This window comes from Mus caroli, unplaced genomic scaffold (assembly GCF_978045245.1).
Source record: "Mus caroli unplaced genomic scaffold, Mus_caroli_1 scaffold_3, whole genome shotgun sequence".
Classification (NCBI taxonomy): Eukaryota; Metazoa; Chordata; class Mammalia; order Rodentia; family Muridae; genus Mus; species Mus caroli.
In genome coordinates this window covers 70,347,020-70,368,268 of record NW_028227258.1, presented here as the reverse complement: position 1 = coordinate 70,368,268, position 21,249 = coordinate 70,347,020, and positions in this window count along the sequence as shown.

Below are 21,249 nucleotides of genomic sequence, written 5' to 3'. Positions count from 1 at the left end.
TGTCTGGAGTGTAGGAGATCCCTTAGGGCGTCTCCTAGTACTACCATGTCCTGTGATTAAAGTCAATGGGAAACTACAACAGCCTAATCCAAGCAGGATGACAAAGGACGCAGACCCATCAGGAATGAAGGTATGGGTCAATCCTCCAGGAAAAGAGCCAAGACCTGCTGAGGTGCTGGCCGAAGGTGAAGGAAATACAGAATGGGTAGTAGAGGAAGGTAGTTATAAATACCAACTAAGGCCACGTAACCAGTTGCAGAAACGAGGATTATAAAGTAATATGAATGCCCCATTGTAAATTTACAAATGCGTTTGCGATTGTACGAGGGATAGTTATATCATGTTAGGCGTATTCACAACCTTGTTATTGTTTCATGTAAACATGGGATATTATTTGTGTCAAGTTGACAAGGGGTGGATTGTAGTGGCTATTCTTGGTTGTCAACTTGACTATATTTGGAATGAACTACAATCCAGAATTGGAAGGCTCACCAGTGACCCTTATCTGGAGGCTTGGAGATCCTTATCTGGATCTTGGTATGGAGATCTTGAGACATAGTGGCTATGGATTCCAGAAGATTAAATCTCCGAGTTTAAGGAGATTTAATCTGGGCTACACCTTTCATCTGGGATTAAAGGTGTGGTGGAACACACCTTTAATCTGGGCTACACCTTCTGCTGGAGACAATATAAGGACATTGGAAGAAGGGAGTCTAGCTCTTGCTCCTTCGCCTGCTTGCCGTGTGAGACTGAGTAACTGCTAGATCCTTGAACTTCCATTCACAGCTGCGACTGAACCATTGTTGGGAATTGGGCTGCCGACTGTAAGTCATCAATAAATTCTTTTACTATATAGAGACTATCCATAAGTTCTGTGACTCTAGAGAACCCTGACTAATACAGTGACTTTGGGGGAAATGCTCTGAATTAACTTTGCTAGGTAATTTAGAATATAGGAATCTCTAATAATTGAACTGAATATTAGACCAGTCTAAGATTGAGTTAGAATGGCTGGTCACACTGAAGAAGAGTGAAAAATCATTATGACTCTATTAAATGACTAATTTTACTAAGTCTGAATATACAGTCTCTAATGTACTATTGCCATAAAGTTAAAAGGCTAGAAGCTAGTCCAAACTGGAAAAATGACAAGCAAGGATGGATCTAAAACATGAATTTAATCTTTTAGTCCTTTTAATCAGGACACTGAGTTAACTTACCTGTCAGCTCAGCACACGAATTACCAATATGCTTCTGTAGAGTTCTGTGGAGAGAACCTGTTTTTCCCTTTCCTAATAAGGTAGCTGTTTTAGGATCAATCTATAAGCCAATAAGTAGATCCTTTTAAGATACTAAAAAGCATTTATTAAATTTGACATTTTAATCTCAAATTTTGAAAATAAAGGTATGTTTTAAATAGTGTGCATGGAAATGCACTAAAGAGTATATATGGGGATACAATTTTTCTCTTTTGTCTTTTAAGAGGTTAAAGTTTAAAATTTTACAATATCTAACCTTTTGAATTAATAACTTTTTGGACAAAACATTTTAAATATTTGGCTGTAAAGGGGCAGTGACTAATTGCACTTTCAATCATTTTTCTTAAGGAACGGTTGTAACTAGAAGGCTAGAAAAGTTATTAAGAGTCACACGTGCATAATTTATTTATTTATTAACTAGAAATATGTATAAGCAATTGTAAATTTGAGAATTAATAGTATCTGAGGGACAAACAATTTTAAGTAATTATGAGCTCAGAGATATAGCATTGACTATCAATATAAATTAAGGTTTGATTGTTCAGCATTTTAAAACACCATCTACAGCACACAACCAGATTATTTGTGCTGGAATAGGGGCAACTGTGTGTCTTAAGACTCTGCTCCACAGCAGCAAGTTGGGCCCACGTGGGCTAACGATCGGCTGGGAGGATGAGAAAAATGACTTTACAATAATGTTTTTTCTGGCCAAAGAATTGTCTTGGGCACAACTAATTTTCAATTACCAATTAACAACAATTATAAAAGCTTTCTTTATTTCCTGCAAAACCCCTTGCAGCAAACCAAAACACCAAATAACAAAAGGATACTGTCTCTGAATCTTTTGGGTGAGAGCAAGGATTTAAGGTAAACTTCCCTTGAGAAGCATTAGTTAATAAAATACTTTCCACTTAGGGAACAATATATACTGAAAGATTAAAACTTTTGGCTTCTTGTAAAGAAGCAGAAACAATAAACATTTTTCTTATATAATGTAAAGCTATATTAGCCATACATAGAGGCAAAATTTTCTAGTGATTACCAGTTTACTAGAAGCAAAAATCTTTGAATTTAAGCATTATTTTAAACATCTGAATAGATCTGTAACACTGTTAAAAAGAAATTTTCTTGAATACAGGGGAAAACTTTTTTAGGCATTGTTTGCAAAACAAAAGAAAGGGCCACAAGCCGCTCTGGGGCTGCCCAGAGCCCTGTATTGACTCAAAGGTAAAATACTTTTTAATTTGAGCATCAATCTTAAATTTGCAATCAAACTGCAAGCTGCAGTCAATGGAACAATGGCAGATTTAACCATAATTTTTAAGTTTTTGTGCAAGGTTAGGATAATACCTACAACTTTGGGAAAGCAAAACCTATGTTTAAAACAATTTATCACTGTTAAAATCAATATTAGAAGCATTACTATCATATTACGAAGTTTGGATATCAATTAATACCTATGAATACCTATTAAAGCAAGCTTTAACGCTTTAATAAAGAGGCATTGCTTTATATCTTATCTTAAATTTTACTATTTAGGATAGGAACCACATTAATCATTATCTAAACTAGAAATATCTTAAGAGACTCAGCCTCTAGGGCTGCCTTAGGCCACGTGTCTGGTTTTTGGCTGAAACACGTGGCAGCTCTCGGCCTTGTAGATAAAGTTTTTTTATACCATTTTTATTATCCAACATAAAACATAGAACATTCATTCATACAGACTGGACACGAACATACATGAATTGAACACGAGAACAGATTGGTGCACCAGACATAAACAAGACACAAAATGGGGCAGAGTACTCCTGCTATTTGGGACAATTTCCTCCCTCATGATGCAGTTTTTATAACTGCGGCAATCCGCCTGTATTAATTTCCTTTTAATAAACCCTTTCCTTTCTCACACCTAACAATGTAGCTTTTTTCCAGCCACGGCCTACCGCCTGTGCCTAGCTCCTCTTAAGCTTCACTGCTGAACCTAAGTGAACCAGCGCTCGGGCTTAACGCTGTCTCAGCTTAGCCCATACCTTCTCCGGTATGAATTTCCTTTATCCTTAAGCAACTCCTGAAAACTAAACACAATCGCCTGATCCATGATTTTGAACCCTTCTTTCTTCCACCTAAGCAGTTTTCTAAAAAAACTGCGGCACACCGCCTGTCTCCGTATCTAGTTCCGATTTACGAACTGCTGACCCCAAGCAGAACCAGTGTTGGGTCAGCACTGCTTCAAACTTGCTCGTATCCTACTGCATCCCCAGCAACATTTTACAAAACTGAATTTTTTTAGGCTAGCGCTAGCATGTGTACCTGTCCGTTGCTCCGATGCTCCTCCGATACGACGATTCTTTCCTTTCTTGTGGAGCTCCACACAGCAATCGTTTCTCTTAGCATCTCTCTGCCATTCTTCAGGTCCCTGTTCGGGCGCCAACTGTTGCGGCCCGCCCGCGGTCCACAACACGAACGGTTCACTGAGAATGGCAGTTCCCTGCAAAGAGAGGAATCTAGACGGGGCGGAAGAAACAATGGAGTCAAGACAAAACTCTGATCAAGACTCAATTTAATATTTCCAGACACTCAGTTTATAAAGGAAGGGGGAGGGAACCCAATTTCCCGCCAAGTAACTCAGGGTCCAGTAGCAGGACGAACACGTGTGTGCCTCCAGGCAGCAAGGTCAGGTTCCAGCAGTGGGCGTGGCAGGACGAATGAGCCAGTAGCTCCACCCTAGAGCAGGCAGGTTCCAGGCTGGGGGAAGGGAGGCCACACTTAGGAAAAAAAATAACATGCATATTCAAAGACCAATTCTCCAGTGTAAAGATGGAGGCAGTCTGGTATTCAGTGAGTTCATGCTTTATTAAAAAAGAGTCTTTTCTAGAATCTACATTCTTCTGAAGGCCTCTTAGACTTCTGCCCTAGGTGAGATTAAGTTGGAAAAACACATGCATCTTTATTCAAGGGGCTTCCTGTGGATCCTGTGTCTCCTAGTAGGAGAGGCTCATGAAATTCAACTGGCTGAGACCAAGGGCATAGTCAGACACTCAAGGAAGATCTTAGAAAAGCAGTTACAGTCTTCCATAGAACTGTTATAAACAATGGGTGGATTTCCAGACAACACTTGTACCATAGTTTTCCCAAATGAGAGAATGTAATGTCTATTCAGATACAAAGTTCTGTGAGGGTAACTGTTGCCTAGCTAATAAGTGAGAGCTTATGAATATATAATAGCAGTAAAGAAGACGTGAAGTTACACCCAAGTATATTTCCTTGCCAAATTTTGAAAATTTACCCTCATGTAATATGAATTTTCAGAAGGAAGTTGGTTGGGTTCCTTCTCCACATGTGCAAGATGTTCCTGCATGCATTCCATTCAGGGTCAATTCTTTCTATTGCACTGACATTGTTTTTATGAGGAAAGAAAGATTTTATGACAGACTCAACTGAAGTCCATGCTATTCCATATTTAGGGAAAAGTCTGAGCTTCTTCTTCAGGTGAACTTTACTCAAGGATTATGGAAGGAAACACAAAAAGTCCTGAACTAAACAAACCTCCCATGTATGTTACAAATGTCTGCATAAATTTTACCAGCATCAATCCTGAGCCACTTCCACTAAGGAGAGTTGTGTAGAAGAATTACAACTTTCATCTTAGAAGTAAGGATGGCACCCATTGTCTAGTAACCAAAGAATGTTCCAACTGAACCAAAGAAACATGGACTGAAGAACAGGCTGCTTGCTGCTAAATCCATCTGTCTCTATCCACACTACTAGAGGACCAGCATTTCTCTTGAAAATTTGATTCTTCAGAGAAAGATTGTCAGTAGAATACAGTATCAAGTACAAAAGATATAAGGTCGTGGATGGTAAAGGGTGGAGAGGATCATAATTTGGTGTGAAATGGATGGTAAGTTGATAGTGAGAGTATAGATGCTTTGAATATCCATAGTCCCAAGGACAGTATTGATATTTTGGTACAAGACAGTTTGTACTGAAGTCAGAGGTTTGCCTTGGTTATGGAGTTGAACAGATTTGTCTAAATTCCCACCCTCAGTTTTGCCAATGCTCACTTATTTGTGTTTGAATAGAGAGCTTAAACCACTGTAGAAGAGGGCCGAGGAACTGTATCTCATTTGTCTGGGAAGCACAAGTCCTAAGATAGCCTTCAGAAACATCGAGAACAGTGATGTGGAGAAAGACTTTTTTTATCATTACACTTAGACCCCCAAACATAATTTCTATGCCTGTTTCAATAAATTTCTGAACACTGGAGGGATATAAGAAAGGTTCCTAGAACTCTTGCTTAGGAGTGTTAGACATATCTATGTCCACCCTCTTCAAGGCCAGACACATCAATGTGATGATGCTAGTGTTCAAAAGCATTGTTGTTCATCTTCTTATAGTACAATATTCCCATTCTTCTTAACATGTCCAAAGTCTGTTCAAAGCTGTGATCTGTTGGTTCATTCAATAGTCTACTTAAAGGACTTTCCTGTACTTCCTAGATGAAAGATGACTGTTAGCATTGAGGGTGTCCAGGGAAAAGATTTAAGGTGCAAACTGAATGAGCAGAAGGCACGTGCATAGTAAACCTGACCCAGGACTCTGATTTGAGTATAAAAGTGTTGAGATTTGTGCTCATGAAGAAACATACTAAACAGAGATTAATCCTTTGCAATTTGGTTCTGCCAGCCTTCCAAAATCATAGCTAGGACACTGTTTTGTAGAAAAATTAAGACAGTTAGGTTGTCTAGAGGTATCCAACATTTGTCTATAAAAATTAGACTGAATAAAAGGCATCTTCCTTGAAAACTGGCCTGGCAAAAGGTGAATGACTTTTACACTTGCAGAGGTTGCAAACACAGGACACAAGAAGGGATATAAACAGAAGAGTCATGCAGATAATTCAATGTTTCCTCCAGTAATCTAAGTTACTTCCTCATTACTTCCCTGGGAGGCAACTAATTAGTGACTCCCACTGAAGCTGCTGACTGGGAAACCCTGAGAAGAAAATGGCAGTATGGACTCCTAAAATGGTGGAACTTTCTATATAATAAAGCATTTGGTAATAGATTTGCTGGGGCTTAAGTGTACTAGTGATTAATCATAGTGAGTCTGAGAGCACCACCATCTGCAGATCTTACATTCTCTTGATTGGACACCTTGCCTAATATACTTTGTATTTGACACATGATTGCAAACAATTCCTGTGTCAGGTTAGGGGGTAGAATTCATGGAGGAGTAAAGCAAGAACAACTCTGCACAGCAAATTCCTGTAGACATCCTCTGTCTGTCTTGATACAGCAATAAGAGTTCCCAACTTCCTCATATATGACAAGTTACCATTGTGGCTAGAAGTATAGTTCAAACATTAGTTCTGCTTTTGCAGAATTGAACACATGGTTTCAGTACTTATAGTGGCTAACAAACATCTGTACTCTAGTGAATTATCCTGATTACATAATAATCATCCACAAAAAATAATCAAACACACAAACACACACACACACAGAAACACACACACACACACACACACACACACACACACACACACAGAAAGAGAGAGACAGACTTACTAAACATACATATAACTCAGGAAAAATAACAAAAAACATAAAATAAATATTACACATTAAATATGATACAAGTAATATCCACATCACTAATACTGTTCCATAAGAAAAATATCTATATTAAAAGCATGCAAGGAAGTCTGCTGATCTGGGGCCTCTGTGGCACTTTTCTCCAACCATGTTTCTCTTTCCTCAGGTTTGAGTAGGGAATACTAAGTGTCTTGTAATGTTGTTTCCTTGTGCTCCTTTTCCTTGAATTTTCTACCCTAGATCTCTAGAATAAAAGGAACCACCTAGGACTATCCCAAATCCCCTTTGAAGGTTAGTGTTACTCTACTGCCCAGTCAATCACCATCTTGGAATGAAAACTTTTTGAAGGGCATTGCCTTAGCTCATCCGTTCCCACCTTAAAGTGAAAAGTCCATCTCCTTCAACATAGCCACTTAGCTTTGTTTTATCAAAAAATGAATAATCAAACTAACAATAACAAAAACAAAAACAAACAAACAAAATCTTACTCAGTCTATCCTCCAGGCAATTAGGGCACTGAATTTATTTTTCTTTTCAATCTGTGCCTCCCTGTCACAGGTGAACAACTCTACACCACTCTCTAGAACATGGGATCGCACAGTCAAGTCCAGCTGCTGTTTCCTAAGGATCAATAACTAAATATGACCACCACAATCACCCTGAATGGAAAGAATTTGAAGTTTCCTTTTGTTGCAGATATAAACTCCACAGTCAAGAAGACCTACCCCACAATAATTTGGAAATTCACTTCTCACCCAGTACAACTGTTGTCCCCAGAGAATAAATTCTGACCGTCCCATACAGCATCATTAAGCTGTGCTCACTTGAGGTCAATCCTTTGTCCATCTCATACTGTTGGAAGAAGGGAAACATAAAGCAGAAAGGAAGAGAGTTACTTTTTCACTTTCCCTTAACCTGTTCTCTGGAAAGGAACAAAATGGTAGATAAGGAGAACATCATATAAAAAGAAATTCTTGGATCCTGGGGAAACAGCCTGTTACTCACATGTAAAAGAGGAAATTTTTACCTTCTAGAGAAAATCAAAAATTAAAGCACTTTGTAACACTTAGAAACAGTTAAGAAAACAACAAACCAGGTAAATTCAGCAGGAGAGGTGTGGAGGATTTGAAACAATTTTGGTTCAAATAAAAATATAAATAACTCTAACCCAGGCAGCAGCATCCTGCCAGGGGAATCTGGAGATTACTTACCATAGCAGGAGAGCCACCCAGAGTGTGCAGAAAAGGAGATGCACACAAACATTCATAGGTAGGACCCAGATGGACTGAGGACTTTCCCAGGGAAACACTCACAAATTAAAGTATGGTGATCCTGCCAAGGCTAGATTTGGGACACAATCAATCTCCCTCTCCCTCCCCCAACCCCTTCCCCTCTTGCTCTTCCCCTTTCCCTCTCCCAATCTCACTCTCCCTCCCTCTTCCTCCCTATCCCTCTCCCCCTTCCCATTTCTCCCAACCTCTCTCCTTCTTTTCCTCTTTTACTCTCTCTCTTTCCGTTTTACTCCCCTTTCTTCTCTCCTCTTCTGCCTCTCTCCTTCTCAACCATTCCTACCTTCCTTGCTTCCTTTTTTTCTCTTTGTTTCTTATTGTAATCTCCCACCTGAATGTACAGCTGTACTGAGAGGAGGATTTCACTTCTTATCATTTTTACTCTGCTTTTTAACATCCTTGAGGGAGACCACCTGCCTGATACATGTCTTCATCCATTCTCTAACCATCAAAGTCCAGCTATGCATTCATGGGAACTGAGGAAAACAGTTTGTTTCCATGTACAATCCATTTTGTCCATCCTGCCTACTGTGGGATTCCTACCATATACTTGCATAGCTTTGTTATGTGTTCTAATGAGAATAAAATTTATTCATGGAAAGTTTGTCACAGTTAAAATTTTTGAAAGATGCTTAAATGCTGGATTGCAGATAAATGATTATATGAACAGAAAGACATGTGCAAAAGGATCCATAGCTTTTATTTCTCCCAATGGGAACTTCTCTCACATAGCTACATTGTTGTTGAAGTGAAATGTCAACCACCTGCTCTCCCTTGCATACCCATCCTCAGCACTACCATGGGCACAGAACTCTGAGGATCACTTCCTAAGTTTAGTCCAAATTTTAGCCCAGCTCTACAGGATCTTAGGACACAGAAGACTGCTCTTTTGATTTTAATTGATTGTTGTTGTTTATTCATTATAATGCACTTGGTTTCATTGTCACTTATCATATTAATAAAATGCAATTTTACTATATTTACTCACTACATCAGTCTTTCCTATGTTTACTTATTCCCTTCTTCTACCTCCCTACAATGTGACTTTTATTTCCAGACCTTATTTTACTGCCCATAACTGTCAATATTCCTCTTTGTCATAGTGATTAATTTTGTTTAACAGGACAATATGTTATTCCTACCAAGAACAGGATTTTGTCAGTCTCAGAGTTGAATAAAATTCCATGTGTATATTGGATGATTAAAAGTGGAAATTTTATCTATTCATCTGTAGATGGGTACCTAGGTTCATCATATAAGTTAGAGATTGTACAAACCTGATTATAAGATTTGTTCCATAACCATGTAACAAAGGCAACATGAAGATGTCACAAATTAGATGTATAGGTCCGTGGTACAGAATACATGATCTACATGAAACTATACCACCTCATCACTGATTTAATTCTTTAGAGATGATTATTTTATGAGAATTGATGTTTTCATTAAATATGTTTGTACTCCATGTGAATCCAGTAATTACAGAGTCCAACATAAGACACAGCTCCATGACAATTGAATTACAGTTGGTGTTTAACTCTAATATGTGTGCTAGAAATTAATCTAGCAGTGGCTTCACCAGCTTGCAATCCCACCAGGAATGGAGAAGTATTCCTCTTTTTCCACATCCTTGCCAGCATCTGCTGTCACCTGAGTTTTTGATCTAAGCCATTCTTACTGGTGTGAGGTGGAATCTCAGGGTTGCTTTGATTTGCATTTTCCTGAGGACTAGGCTTGCTGGAATATTTTGTAGGTGCTTATTGGATTACTTACTTCAGAGACTTGAAGTTCTTGTCATAAAAATTTTTCACTTGTTTGGTTACAGTAACACCAGATATTTTATTTCGTTTGTGACTATTTGTGAATGGTGTTGTTTTTCTAATTTCTTTTTCAGCACGTTTATCCTTTGAATATAGGAAGGCTGATGCTTTGAGTTTATTTTATATCTGGTCACTTTGATGAAGTTATTTATCAACTGTAGTTCTCTGGTGGAATTTTTCGGGTCACTAATTGTACTATTATATCTGAAAATAATGATATTTTGACTACTTTCCAATTTGTATCCCTTTGACCTTCTTTGTTATCTAATTGTTCTAGCTAGAACTTCAAATACTATACTTAATAGACAGGTTGAGAGTGGGCAGCTTTGTCAAGTCCCTAATTTTAGTCAGATTTCTTGAAGTTTTTCTCCATTTAGTTTGGTTTTGGCTGCTGGATTACTGCTTATTGCTGTCACTATGTTTAGATATGGGCCTTGAATTACTGGTCTTTCCAACTTTGAACATGGAGGGATGCTGAATTTTTTCAAATGCTTTGTATGCATGTAATGAAATGATCATGTGGTTCTATTCTTTGAGTTTGATTATGTTGTGGAATAGAGTGATAAATTTCCATACATTGAGCCACACCTGCATCCCTGGGATGAAGCCTACTTGATCATGGTGAAGGATTGTTTTAATGTGAACTTGAATTTGGTTTGTGAGAATTTTGTTGAATATGTTTGCATTGATACTCATAAGGGAAATTGATCTGAAGTTTTCTTTCTTTGTTGGGTCGTTGTGTGATTTAGTATCATCATTGACTGTGACATCATAGAACAAATTCGGTAGTATTCCATCTGTTTCTATTTTGTGGAATGGTTTGAAGAATATTGGTATCCAGTATCCTTTGAAGGTCTGATTGAATTCTTCCCTAAACACATCTTCTTCTGGGCTTTTTGTTGTTGTTGTTGTTGTTGAGGGTCTTTTAATGACTGCTTCCATTTCTTTAGGTTTTATGGTTCATCTGATCCTTATTTAAATTTGGTATTTGGTATCTGTCTAGAAAATTGTCCATTTCATCCATATTTTACACTTATGTTGAATATAGGCCTTTGTAGTAGAATCTAATGATTTTTTTTTAATTTTCTCGGTTTGTGTTTTTATATTTCCCTTTTCATTTATAATTTGATTAATTTCGATACTGTCTCTGTGCCCACTGCTTAGTTTGGCTAATGGCTTATTTATCTTGTTGATTTTGTGAAAGAACCAGCTCCTGACTTTGTTAAAAATCAGCTCTTGACTTACTTTGTTGATTATGTATATAGTTCTTTTTGTTTATACTTGGTTGATGTCAGCCGTGAGTTTGATTGAACAGCTGAAACAAAACAAAACAAAACAAAACAAAACAAAACAAACAAAACAAAACAAAACAAAACAAAACAAAACAAAACAAAACAGTAATTAACCTTCTAAAGCATTCCCAGAAGTATAGCAGGCTACTCAAGGAATCTCTGCCTTAGGGAGTCTTCCCCTGCTTGCTTACCCCATATTCCCAAGTCAACCAGACACAGAACTGACCAGCCAGATGGGCTCTACCATCTGAGATTGGTGAGTAGAGAACACTACAGTCCACCAAAGGTAGAATGGTCCAGAAGTAAACTGCAGTATCCTGAGTCAAACAGCAGAGGAAGAAAAAGGAACAACAACTTCTGGATCAATTAACAAGATCTTCAGGGGTTCCAGCTTTCTTATGTTTGGTATTTATCAAGTTGGAGGGAAGCTATAGCTTTCCTTTCCTGTAGAAATAAGGGCATAAGCCCTCCCTCAGTGCAACACCTTTTCTGTTTTCCATTCTGATTTTAAGATATCTGAATGTTCATTAGCATTTTTAAATTAAGTTTTATAAAGCCCTATGTAAGCTATCTCTGTGGGTAGGGTGCCTTTGTTGCCCCATTTTCTCTGTTAAGAATCTCTTTTATAGTACTATTAGCTCTCTCCACACTTGCTAGTCAGGTAAGATTATTTGATATGTCTATAACATATTTTATATGATATATAAGAAATATGGACTCAGGAACTGACTTCTTGCTGATAAACCCATCTGTCTCTGTCCCCACTGATAGTGAACCAGCATTTCCCTTAGAAAAAAATGGATTCTGCAGAGAAAGAATGTCAGTAGACCACAGTGTGAAGTACGAGAGATATGAGATCATTACTGGTAAAAGGTGGCGTTGATCATGGTCTGGTTTTAAATGGCTGGTAATTTGATTGTGAGAGAATAGATGCTATGGGTAGCTATAGTCCCAAGGGCAGTACTGATAGGTTGTTACAAGGGAGTTTGTACTGAAGCCAGAGGTGTGCCCTGGTTATGGAGATGAACAAATATGTCTAAAAACACACCGTCTGTTTTATCATTGATCACTTATTTATGACAAAATGGAGAGGTTAAACCATTGTAAAAGTGTGCAGAGCAACTGATGCTATTTTGCCTGTGGAACACAACTCCTAAAAGAGACTTCAGAAGCATGAAGAGCACTGGAGTGAAGAAAGACTTTATTTCTCTGAACCTTCCATACATATCCACAATTTCAATACCTGTGACAAAAAAAAAAAAATTCTGAAGCCTTGGTTGGACAAAAGAAATGTGGGCAAAACTCCTGCTTAGGAGCTCTGGAAATGGCTATATCCAACTTCTTCAAGGACATGGACATCGATTCAAGATGCTAATCTTCAAAAGCACTGTTGTTCATCTTCTTATAGTACACCATTCCAATTCTTCCTATTATGTCAAAAGCCTCTTCAAAGCTGCGATCCTCTGGTTCATCCAATAGTATACGTAAAGAACTGATGTTTACTTCCTGGAAGAAAGATGATTGTTAGCATTGATAGTGTCTAGGGAAAAGGACTAGTATGCACACTGAGTGAGCAGAATGCAAATGCATAGTAAAACTGATCCAGGGCTTCCATTTGAGTATACAATTGTAGAGATTTGTACCCATGATGAAACATACTAAGGAAGATTTAATACTTTGCAATTTAGTTCTTACAGCCTTCCAAATTTAGAGCTAGGACTCTGTTTTGCAGAAAAGGTAAGACAGTAAGTTTGTTTAAGTATACCACATTTGTCTCTACGGAAATTTAGCCTGCATAAAAGCCATCTTCCTTGATATCTGGCCTGGAAAAAGGTGAATGGTTTTTACAGTTGCAGAGGCTCAGGACACAGGATACTAGAAGGGATATAAACACAAGTCTCAGGTGGGGAAGGCAGTGTTCCTTCCATTATTGTCAGTTCCTTCCTCCTCATTACTTCCCCTGGAGGCAAATAAGTAGTGACTCCCACTGAAGCAAGTGAGTGGGAAACCCTGAGAAGAACATGCCAATATAGGCTCTTGAAAACCTACTTCAAGAACACATGGGTTCAGTACTGATAAGGGCTAACAAACATCTGAATTATAGTGAATGAACTTAAATTCATAATCAGCCTCCACAAACAGCAATCAAACACACACACACTCACACACACACACACACACACACACACACACACACACAGAGAGAGAGAGAGAGAGAGAGAGAGAGAGAGAGAGAGAGAGAGAGTGTTACTGAACAAACATATATCTCAGGCAAATGAACCATACACATAAATTTAAAAAATACACATTAAAAAATAGAAGTAATATCCACATCACTAATACTGTTCCAAAGGAGAAAATTTTTATCTTAAGGGCATGTAAGGAATGCTAAGCTTCTGATCACAGACCTTAGAGATATAATAGAGCCTGAGGCCAGTGAACCACTTTTCTTCACCCAAGTATCTCTTTCCTCACGTTTGATTAGCAAATATTAAGTTTCTTGGAAAGTTGTTTTCTTGTACTCCTTTTCCTTGAAATTTCTACCCTAGATCTCTAGAATAAAAGGAACCACCTAGTACTATCCCAAGTCCCCTTTGAAGCTTAGTGTTCCTCTACTGCCCAGTCAATCACCATCATGGAATGTGTCCTTTTATAAGGACATGGCCTTAGCTCAACTGCTCCCACATTATAATGAAAAGTCCATCTCTTTTACAGTAACCACTTTGCTTTGTTTTATCAAAAATTAACGATAAAACAAACAAAAAATAAAACCAAAAACACACAAGAAAACTGCAACCAGTCTATCATCCAGGCAATTAGGGTTCTGAATTTAACTGTGTTTTTCAGTTTATGTGTCTGTGTCATGGGTAACCAACTCTATACCACTGTCTAGAACACGGGATCTCATCTGCAGTTTCCTAAGTATTAATAACTAAATATGATCACTCCAGTCACCCTGATTGGAAAGAATTTGAATTCTTTTTGTTTCAGACGTAAACTCCAAACTCAGGAAGAAGACCTACCTTGCGAAATTGTGGAAATTCACTTTTCACCAACTCTTTGAATTCCTTCTCAGTTAGTTGGAATGATTTTTTGTCAGTATAATTTGTGAAGATCCTGTAGAGATTCATTATTTTGCGCTCACTTGAGGTCAATCCTTGGTCCATCTTATACTGTTGGAAGAAGGGAAACATAAATCTGCAAGGAGAAGAGTGACTTTTTCACCTTTCCTTGACCTGTTCTCTGGAAAGGAACAAATTGGAAGGTAAGAAGAACATCATTTAAAGAGAAATCCTTGGATCCCTGGGAGACAGCTTGTTACTCACATGTAAAAGATAAGAATTTGACCTTCTAGAGAAAATACAAAATTAATGCATATTACAACTCTTAGAATCAGTAAAGAAAACAACAAACCAGATAAGGTCAACAGAAGAGGTGTGCAGGTGGAGGTTTTGAAACAATTCTTGGTCAAGAAAAAAAAATAACACTAACCCAAACAGCAGCATCCTGCCAGGGGAATCTGGAGATTACTTACCAAAGCAGAAGAGCCACCCAGAATGTGCACAAGAGGAGGTGCACACAAATATTTATAGGTAGGACAGGGCTGTACATATGACTCTCCCAGGGAAACACTGAGTCACAAACTAATAATGTGGTGACCCTGCCAAGTCTATAATTGGAACAAAAACCTCTCTCTCTCTCCCTCCCTCTCCCTCTCCCTCTCCCCCTTCTCCCTCCATTCTCTCTATCCCTCCTCCCTTTTTCTTTCTCCCTCCTTCCCACTTCTCATCCCTTGTCTTCTCTCCTTTCTCCTTATCCCACTATCCCTACCTTCCTTCCTTTCTTTTTTCTCTCTCTTTTCTTTTGAATCATAAACCTATTATTATGGATAGGAAATGCCAAACAAATTATTTGTATATTAATTTTGTTCAAGCAGGAATAGTTTGTTGAATGTATACCATAGTGCTGGACATCCAGGTCCAGAGATGACAAAAGTTAACTGTGACACCAGTCTGTCCTCAGAGAACCTTTTGATAAAAAATAAATTTAAAAAGTTCAAAATGGAAAGGCAAGTAGTGAAGTGGTACCATGTTTTTGGATAACCAGACAAAGTATTACCAGCTAAATTTTAAGATGATTAACACCGAGTGATTTGAGAAGAGTGGTGGGATTTGGTGAACTTGGGATTTTCAGACTGAGATAACAGGGTACACTTGACTCAACTATAACTTTTTAACTTATTGTCTGAATACAAAATGGATTTTGCCACGTTAAAAGGAGCAGACCTCAATAGGTATATTATCTATAGAAAATGTCATAAGAAAATGAATAACTTGGCTAATAGTATTTCCCACCTCAATTTTGTCACTGCAGCCCTCTACAGACATAAGTATGAAAAGCGCTAATATGGTCCCAGTTCAAGTAAAAATTAAAGTCTGATTGGGGTTTGGAGTGTGGCTTTCTTCTTTTCTAAATACATGCAGGCTTGTTAAAGGAAAACCCAAAATCCTTGACTCCTTTCAAAAGAGCTCTCTGATATAGGGCTGAAAAAAATATTGCCACTAGACTCTTATGATATTTTCTTCATTCTCTAAAACTTTTCTTAAGGTATAAATGTCTTCTCAAAATATAAAAGGTTGCAGTGTATATACAAAATTTGTGTTGTGATATTAGTAGTCATACTGAGTGCAAGCCAATTTTACAAATAATCTTCATATACCTTCCTGTACATGTTATCCAATTTGAATCTGAAACATATAACTAGAAACAAAGTTTGTGTACCTTAGATATACTTAATAGATTGTGGGCCTCAAACTTTTTGGAGATCTGTAAAATATTGTATTTAAAATGTTTAAGTTTTCTATAATTTCTAACAGCAAACCTTGAGGTCTGTGAGAAGATAATTGTGTCTGAAATGATCTCTAAAATGGTGAACCCACCTGGATTGTGGCAATGCTACACACACACACACACACACACACACACACACACACACACACACACACACACAAAGATAAAAGCTACCCCTTTTCCCTTATGCTGTCATGTTGTGCGCAAACTATAGACCACATTGGGTTTACTTCTGTGTTCTATCTAGCCAGCAGATCCACTAGTTTTTCAAACACCATCCCAAGGTCAGCTTCAGAATTGCTGAGTTACTCCAAGATTAAGATAAAATTTTTATAATAAAATAAATAATAAAAAAATCTAGCTGCATATGTAGCAAAAGATTGCCTAGTCAGCCATCATTGGGAAGAGAAGCCCCTTGGTCTTTCAAACTTTATATGCCTCAGTACAGGGGAACACCAGGGCCATGAAATGGGAGTGGGTGGATAGTGGAGTGAGGGGGGGTGTGGGGGACTTTGGGATAGCATTTGAAATGTAAATGAAGAAAATACCTAATTAAAAAAAAGAAATATAAATGAAGATAATATCTAACACAAAATTGAAAAAAATTAAAGAATTGTAATCTCAAAATACTTAATTCAAATAGTACAAAATACAAGTAATTTGAACATTGTGGAATACTTGGAAGAAAGTGCCTCATTATTGTCAACAGGTTCTTGGATTTATTGAATACTGATGCTGACATGTGTCATTGCCTTTAAATACTAGCCTACTATTTGGCCAAAGGTCACGTATTTCAACCAGATTTCTGACATATGAACTGTTTCTCAAGTAAAGCAGAGGACAGAAACTCTCTGAAGTCCTCAACTGGAAAGAGAATTGGCTGTTTTAAGCTTTTATTTTCAATGTGTCATAAATTGATGGGGAGGATATCTGATGCAACAATGTTTACAATGTACATGGTAACTAATGGCATGATCCTTGTAATGGGGACCATTGATTCAGGATGGCCAACTACCATATTTCACAAATCCTGGGAACACTCCAGGGGAATGTCTGAGGCAGATTCTCAGTGTTCGAAGGGTCTTCTATTCCTCCTCCTTCAGAAGGCATCACATCAGTCTGTTTATCCATCCTCCTGCTTAACTCATATTCATGTCGTGTACCCTGACCCTCATTTTCTCATTTTCTCAAACTTCACACTGCACGTACAATACTACTCATATAGGTCTCTCTAGATGAACATTCTTCCTCCTGGGAAAAGTTGTGAGATCAGATATATGACATGATTTTATAATTATTATACCATGGGTAGCTTATTGAAAATAAATGTTAAAAAAATCCTGGTACTTTAACAATTAATCTCATATAGTTCTCTCTAGATGAATATTCTTTCTTCTTGGAATAGAGTTGTGAGCTCAAATATATGTCATGATTATAGAATCATTATACCATGGGTGGCTTATTGCAAATAAATGTTAAAAAGATCCAGTTACTTTAATATTTCTGATTCACTTTCAATTTGTGAAAACATTGCAATGTATTTGTGTAGTTAAAATATTGCATGAGTGATCTTTCAAATACTTTTGAAGTGCAACAGTGGCAACATACTATGGTGAGTCTGCAAAATCAAATTTTCTATGCCCAAGTGTTTAAAATATGCAACTTTGAAACTATGATTTGAGCTAATAAGAAAAATTATGAGACTTATTTTTTTGTTTAAAATATGGATGATTTGGAATGTTTTGGATGTTGTCAGATGGCAAAAATACAAGTCTTTTTGATAAGTACTTGGTATTTTAACTCTTTAAAACTGTACATTTGGGCAACTTATAGGTAATCCTCATCTCTAACTACAAACAGATTTTAAGTATAAGAATTATGCTTTTCTCCCCAGAACGCATGTATTTATATTTAAATATTGTAATTTATTAGAATAAGTTTCAGTCAATGTAGTGTTATTGAATTTGGGTAACTTTCATAATCGTGCTAAGTTAATTCAGGCAAAATTTAGTCTGGTGCAACCATGCGTCATTGGATTAAAACTGCTGAATTACTACATTGCTCAACATGGTGTTTTGATTCAAAGAGATGTTAATAATGATTACCTAGTTTTATTTATGGCCAGCTTAATGAAATTGCTGTACGTAAGATATGTAATAAAGTAGTCTTAACTATTAGCATGATTTTTAGCATACACACACACACACACACACACATGCCATTAGAGTGGCTTACAAACTGTGGTCCAGATTAACAAAATCTACTGATATATACTCAAGAGAAAGCAAAGAATAAGGCTGCTATTTAGTTCACAATACTGGAAATCATGGTAGTCCCAATGTGATGATGGAATTCTGTGGAATTTCTAGAAAGCTACCAGTTTTCAGTCTAATTCTGAATCTATATATTAATATAAACATTTATGGATTCTACATATAGAAAGTAGAATATTTGGAATATATTTGCTATATATATATATATATATATATATATATATATATATATGGAATATATTTGTACAACACATTTGTATATGTTTGTGTGTGTGCATATATATATATATATCTGCCTGACTGACTGACTGTCTGTTTGTATGTATTACATTATATATATATATATATATATATATATATATATATATATATATATATATGTATTTATATAATTATGCAAGTGCACATGAAAAATAATGAAACTGGTCATTGAGCCTGGCCAAATCTATGTGTAAATATAATATGAAACAAAAGGTTCCTTGGAAGAAACCTTCTAAGGAAGCAGAACGAATCTTCTCTTACTTGTAACACAGATGAAACACTTTATCCTTCCCTTTATCCTTATCTCAAATGATGATGGCCCTGATTCATACTAAATCTGCTGCAAGTGCATTGCTAGTAACTTTCCTGGGAGTGCCAATTTGGGAATTCCCTTTGATCTTAGAGTATTAATTACAGGTGTTCCCATATTAAGAGAAGGCCCATAAAATAAGCAAGATATTATGTAATATATAAAAAATAGAAGGCATTAAAAGGCCTTCCAATTCCCATCTGTGCTGGGAGCAGAGCCTCAACACTGGACCCAAACCCACACAGCCCACACCTAAGTTGCAGCCCCAAACCGCATGGTATTCTCATACATCCAGGATCACAGGATTGCAGAATCACAGGACCATAGGAAATATTGGCTCCAGTCAGACAAGGGAGGGCACATAGCATCAGAGATTGCCAGATGATAGGTTATAGGCAAGCATAAGAACATAAGCAACAGAAACCAATTTGAATTAGCAATTTCAAAACCCAGTACTAACACAACAGCAAGTCTGAAATATCCCAACAAAACTATAAAGAAAGTTTCAGATCTAAACTCTCAATTCAAGAAAGTGATAGAGGACTTTTTTTTTTTTTTGGCATGGTTAATACTAGAAATTACTTTCAATTTTTATTAGATAATTTCTTCATTTACATTGCAAATGCTATCCCTAAAGTCCCCTATATATTCCCCCTGCCCTACTCCCCTACCCACCAATTCCAAATTCTTGGCCGTGGCATTCCCCTGTACTGGGACATATAAAGTTTGCAAGATCAAGGGGCCTCTGTTCCAATTAATGGCCAAATAGGCCATCTTCTGCTACTTATGCAGCTAGAGACATATGATCTGGGGGTACTGGTTAGGTAATATTGTTCCACCTATTGGGTTGCAGATCCCTACAGCTTCTTGGGTATTTTCTCTAGCTCCTCCACTGGGCCTCTGTGTCCCTTCCAAGAGATGACTATGAGCATCCACTTCTGTATTTGCCAGGCATAGCCTCACAAGAGATAGCTATATCAGGGTCCTGTCAGCAAAGTCTTTCTGGCATATGCAATAGTGTCTGGGTTTGGCGGTTGTATATGGGATGTATCCCTGGGTGGCCAGTCTCTGGATGTTCTTTCCCTCCATCTTAACTCCGAAGTTTGTCTCTGTAACTCTTTCCATGGGTATTTTGTTCCCCTTGCTAAGAAGGATCAAAATATCCAGACTTTGGTCTTCCTTCTTCTGGAGTTTCACGTGTTTTGCAAATTGTGTCTTGCATATTCTCAGATTCTGGGCTAATAATTACTTATCAGTGAGTGCATAACACGTGTGTTATTTTCTGATTGGGTTACCTTACTAAGGATGATATCCTCCAGATGCATCCATTTGCCTAAGGATTTCATGAATTCATTGTTTTTAATTGCTTAGTAGTACTCCATTGTGTAATTGTGCCACATTTTCTGTATCCATTCCTGTGTTGAGGGACATCTGGGTTCTTTCCAGCTTCTTGCTGTTATAAATAAGGCTGTGATGAACAGAGTGGAGCATGTGTCCTTCTTACAAGTTTTAATATATTCTGGTTATATGCCCAGGAGAGGAAATGCTGGATCATCCTGTAGTACTATGTCCAGATTTCTGAGAAACCACCAGACTGTTGTCCAAAGTGGTTGTACCAGTTTGCAATCTCACCAACAATGGAGGAGTGTCCCTCTTTCTCCACATCCTTGCCAGCATCTGCTATCACCTGAATTTCTGAACTTAGCCATTCTGACTGGTGTGAGGTGGAATCTCAGGGATGTTTATATTTGCATTTCCCTGATGATTAATGATGTTGAACATTTTTTCAGGTTCTTCTCTGCCCTTCCGTATTCCTCAGATGAGAATTCTTTGTTTTGCTCTGTACCCCATTTTTAATACAGTTGTTTGATTTTTCTGAAGTCCATCTTCATGAGTTCTTTATATATATATATTGGATATTAGTCCCCTATCTTATTTAGGATTGGTGAAGATATTTTCCCAATCTTCTGGTGACCTTTTTGTCTCAATGAAACTAACTTTTGCCTTACAGAGGCACTGCAATTTTATGAGGTCCCATTTATCAATTCTCTATCTTACAGTACAAGCCATTGCTGTCTTGTTCAGGAATTTTTTTTCCTGTGCCCATATTTTCAAGGCTTTGCCCCACTTTCTCCTCTATAAGTTTCCATGTCTCTGCTTTTATTTGGAGTTCCTTAATCCACTTAGACTTGACCTTAGCACAAGGAAATAAGAATGGATCAACTCACATTTTTCAACTTAATAAGTGCCAGAAGAGCCAGCATCATTTGTTGAAAATGTCTTTTTTCCACTTGATA